Source organism: Lineus longissimus, chromosome 6 (genome assembly GCF_910592395.1).
Source record: "Lineus longissimus chromosome 6, tnLinLong1.2, whole genome shotgun sequence".
NCBI classification, from domain to species: Eukaryota; Metazoa; Nemertea; class Pilidiophora; order Heteronemertea; family Lineidae; genus Lineus; species Lineus longissimus.
Genome location: NC_088313.1, coordinates 8,402,945 through 8,408,732, shown reverse-complemented (window position 1 = coordinate 8,408,732; position 5,788 = coordinate 8,402,945).

Sequence of the window (5,788 nt, the reverse complement as noted above, 5' to 3'; positions counted from 1 at the left end):
TCTCAATCTTGATTTTTTCATTTTTATCTAACTTGTCTACTTTCAGAGGGTACTCTTTATCCTCTGTAAGTTCAAGGGTTATGTAATTATTGTTATCACAGTAAATTTTCACATGGCTTATTCCAATTTCTTTTATGTATTTTTGCCATACCTCACAAAACTCACTTAAACTAAAATGTCGAGAGTATGGAAATGTGTATTGAGTAATGGTGTCTTTAGTTGTGGCAGAATCATTTTCCAAATGCCGTTCGCAAATTTTCATGACTTCCTTTTCAAGTGTATCTGTTTCAAGTCCAGGAGCAAATAATGTCCTACACCATAATTGTTTATCTAAGGGCTCATGTGTTGTAATTCTGGTTATTTCGACTAGAAATGAGAAAATCCTTACTCCCTCTGGTAGAAAATCACCTGTCCACCATGAATTGTAAAAGGTTATCGATTTCAAAGTAATGGATTTTATGTCTAATTGGTCTGTTAAGTAGTACTCAAAATTGGCTTCATTACATTCTTGTTCATTGATTATGAAGTCCATTTCTATTTAATTCAAGATATTTATTGAATTTAATAAATTTTTATCTAATAAATAGAATGACTGATAAGAATCAGAAAATACTTTGCACTACATGTGACAAGTACATATCCTACAATAATATGGCTATTCACAGGAGAACCAAAGGTCACTTAAGTAAATTAAATCCGGATTATGTCCCTATTGCTCAACCCCGAGCCCAATCACTGATCCCTAAAACTATGGATAAGAAACTTGCATTTGAGGAAAATGAGCTAGATGGCATAAAGAAAGTGAGTGGAATAGAAATAGTAAAACAATTTGGCAAGCCTGTAGTCACCATTAGTTTGAAGATTGACAGAGAAGCTAAACAAGTGTATGAATACAGAGATAAATTAGAGGAGGTATTATTTCAACTCAATGATTACCATCACAAAATTAGCATATCAGTATTTCCTCAGTTTGATCGTCAGGGTGAAAGTGTAACACACCCCATACAGTCTCCAATGGAAAGCATAATTTCAAGGAACCAGGCAATTTATGCCATAACCAACCAGTTAAACTACATTAAGACACAGATTGAGGAAAGGTACTTTCAAGGTTCTGGACTTACTTTAAATAAAATAGAGTCTTGTAACATGACCATCTGTTCTTACAAGAGGTGTAAAGGTGGTCATTACACTAAATTACCATTTAAAACAAAAGCAGTAATAAATGTGGAATCAAATGACAATAAATGTTTTCTCTGGTCTTTATTGGCCGCTAAATATCTGAAAGAAAATCCAGAGACGGACTTTGTCCTGAGAGCAGAGCTCGAGAGTACATTCAATATCACTACCGATATGCTACAAATGACTTCGTCACGAGAACAGAGTTCGAAAACTACTGATATCAAAATCAAATCATTTCCTGTATGTATTCAAAAGGATATCCCTAAGATAGAGAGTGATAATAATCTCAAGATTAATGTGTTCAAGTTAGAGAACGAATCGGCTAAGAGCACATGTGAGGCAAAACTAGAACCTCTCTACCTGTCCAAGAATTAGGATGATGATGATGTCATCGATCTGTTGTATTTCAAGGACCATTTCATGTACATAAGAGACATCAATCTTTTCTTCAGGACACTAGCTCATAGAGTGTATCTTTGCAGGAGATGCATGAATTACTTTTACAGGAAGTCAACACTAGATAAACATATAAAGAAATGTGGAGAACACGATTACTGTAAGATTACTTTGCCTCCACCTAACAGTAAATGGTCACAAATTAAATTTGAAAAACACTCATTCAAAAATAGAGTTCCGTTTGTGATCTATGCTGATTTCGAAGCGATAAGCGAACCTTGTTCTTCTGCCGAAGGCAACATACCAGTAGTATCAGTAGAGCCACCTATGATGAAAGAACCGAGTTCAAAGAAACTTTTTAAACAAAATGCATCAGCTGTTGGTGTTTATGTTCACTCAGACTACACACACCTTTACAGTAGCCAGTATGTGTCTCACAGGGGTGCTGATGTTGTAGATGTGTTCTGTAATTGGTTAATCAGGATGGAAGAACAATTCTCTAATTTATTGAACTGTAACTTTCCTCTAACAATGACAGATGAAGACTGGCATAAATATCAATTAGAAACACATTGTTACTATTGTAATCAACCTTTGGGATATGACAAGGTCAAGGATCATGATCACTACTGTGGTAGATATCGAGGTGCTGCTCACAACTCGTGTAATTTGAATGAAAAGAAAGCTATGTTTGTTCCAGTGTTTTTTCACAATCTCAGTAATTACGATTCTCACTTATTTATTAAAGAATTAATGAATAAGCTACCGAAGTACAAGAAACTGAAAATACTTGCCAAAACATCAGAGGAATACATCTCATTTCAGTTCGGTTGTTTCAGGTTTTTGGACTCGTACAGATTCCTGCAGTCCAGTTTAGACAACATAACCAAATCAATGTTGGATGATGATTTTAAAATTACCAGACAGCTGTTCCCAAATACCACTGACTTTAAGCTATTGAGGAAGAAGGGTTCAGTACCTTACTCTTTTTTACACATCACATGAAAGCTACAATGTTACTTACCTAGAAAAGTCTATGTTTTTTGACGAATTGAAAAATGAAATGGCACCTGATTCTGCCTATGATGAGGCTAAGGTAATATGGGATCATTTCAAGATCAGGAATCACGGTGAGTTCATTGACCTCTACCTCAAAACTGATGTGATCCTTTTAGCTGATTTATTTGAGAAATTCAGGGATGTCAATTTGAACTACTTTCAGATAGATCCCTGTCACTGTTACTCGGCACCAGGCCTAACCTGGCAAGCTGGTTTGAAGTACACAGGAATAAACCTAGAACTACTGACTGATACCAACATCTTACTTACTTTTGAGAAAGCAATACGAGGTGGAATTTCGGGTGTTATGGGAACAAGACATGTAAAGGCAGATGAACACCACAAACTACTCTACATAGACGCAAATAATCTCTACGGCTGGTCCATGATGGAACCTCAACCCTATGGTAGTTTTGAAATGATAGATATTGATCCACTCGAGCTATGCTCTCAGGACAAAGCTCGACTTAACATGAATGTTATCAGTAAAGAGCAGATTATGGCAATTCCAAGTGATAGTGAAGTAGGCTACTTCTTAGAGGTTGATTTGGAGTATCCAGGAAATATTAAATTTAAGTCAAGGAACTTTCCATTCTGTCCCGAATCTCTCTTTATTGAAGATGATGAATTAAGTCCTTACCAGAGAGAGTTACTGGGCGATGATAAAAGATCAAATGTAGAGAAACTAATACTAACACAAAAGGATAAAACTAATTACATAGTGCATTACAGAATGCTACAATTTTACCTAAAGCACGGAATGGTACTTAAGAGGGTTCATTCAGTGATAAGCTTTAAACAATCAAAGTGGTTAGCACCATACATTGATTTTAACACTAAAAGACGTATGGATTCTAAGACTGATTTTGAGAAAGACTATTTTAAACTGATGAACAATGCGTTCTATGGAAAAACTTGTGAGAATGTAAGGAACAGGGTTGAAATTGAATTTGTATCGGACGGGGAGAGAGCCAGGAATGTAATGGCCAATCCCAGGTTTTCATCGATATGCGTATTTGACGAACATAATGCTGCTATTAGCATGAGGAAAACATCAATGAAATTCAACAAACCAATCTACATAGGAGCTTCAGTACTTGAATTGTCTAAATTATTAATGTATGAATTCTATTATGAAGTTCTTCAACCGTACTTTGGTGAGAAAAATATTGAACTGCTGTATCTAGATACAGATTCCTTTGTACTTAACATTAATACTGATGACTTAACTAAAGACTTAAAGGAGTTGAAACACTATTTTGACTTCAGTAATTATCCAAAAGATCATCCACTCTATGATACCAGTAAGAAGAAGGTACCAGGCTACTTTAAGGATGAGCTAGGAGGAGTAGAGATGACTGAATTCATTGCCCTGAGAAGTAAGATGTACGCTTACAGGACCAAGACTATGTCTGGAGAGCAAGGCTCGACAAAAGATTACGATTCTAAGAAATTGAAGGGTATTGCCAAGAATGTAGTAAGGAGAAATATCTCATTGGATGACTATGTTGATTGTCTTGAAAAGAGTAGGTCATTTTACCACAAGATGAGACACTTAAGATCAGATAAACACCAAATCTATTTGGAAGAAGTTGACAAAAAAAGCCTCAGTCCTTTTGATGACAAGAGGTTCATACTTGAAGATGGAATAAGCACCTTACCATTTGGAATGTATTATGAAGGCTACATAGATTACAGCGATTCAAACTTCGCTTGAGTACGACTACGTCCAGAGAACAAAGTTCGATTAAACTAATGAATAGGGTGGTGCTGATGGTAGTGTTACTTGGTGAAATTCATCCCTAACACCGAAGTCATGATAATAGTGATAGTGATACACCACATTAGGATTAGGACGTAGTCCGGGTCCGACTTCGTCTTGAGAGCATAGCTCGAGTCCTGTTTGATTTACTGAACTTTTAGTTTTTCTAGCATCTCTGTCTGTGCTAGTTTTTTTCCTTCTTCTAAAAAAGTCTTCTTTAAAGACTCTACATCAACAGCTGAACTTGCCTCCCTTTGTTTTTTCCTAATGGCATTTTTCATCGAAATGTATTTCTCCTTCTCCTTGAGAATCAAAGTAAACTCATCTGTAGATATGTGAGAATCGGTTAAGGCTTTACTAACCAAATCATTGATTGTGTTCAGTTTTGAAATTGCCAACATTCTGATATTCTCATGCTTTTCAATTTTCTTAAGAATATTCTTTTTCTCCCAGCCTAAGGCTGATGAAATAATGGCACTACCTATTGTTACGCCACCCAAAGCTAAGCCTATCGGTGCCGTGATTACACCAGCTAGAGCGGAAACACCAACAGATCCGGCTGCTACGCTAGTTAAATTAAGGAAATGGCTAATGCCAGTAATTACGCTAAATGCTTTTTTGTACTTTGAAAATATCTTTCTTCTAAATTCAATCTCGCTTTCTAAGAAACTCTTAACCTCACATATTTGTTGTAGTCTGAAAGCCTGAGGGTTACTTTCTGTATGCTTTTCAGACCTTTCATAGTTCAAATGACTTTCAGAGTTTAAATTACTTAAATCTGGATAAACCTTATTGTCTCCATCCATTTAATTAGTGGGAATAACTAGAATCAGTTGTTCTGTCATTTCTAGTGTTTAGTGTTGATCCTACAGACACTACAGGTTTTTGTTGTACATTAAATTTTAAAGGTTTTTCTGACCCAACAGGTTTTTCTGACCCAGCAGGCACAGCAGGTTTTAAAGGTTTTTCGGGACCAGGCTCCAACTTTGACTCTACTTCTGCCTCTAATTCTCTATGAAATCGTTCTAATCTTTCTTTCCAATTACGTGGTCGTTTTGTGTAACCCCAAGTTCTATTCATTTAATTAAGTAAAATAAAATCAATTCACTGCAAAGAGTAAATTTCTTTCAAGTCTATTATTCAACTTAATCATCTCGTTTATGATTTCTGTCTGACTACATATGTTAATGTTCTGGTTCATTCTCATGTTATTATTTAAATTCGATAATCTATCAAGCAGAATCATATTTTCATCACGAAGATAATCCCCGAAATGCTGTGATATCACTATTTTCCAATTTGGTATTACATCCTGGTCTCGAAAGACAAACCAGTTTTCACTTCTCATTTTTACCATGAAATCCATTGACCTATCCAATTGATCCTTAAATA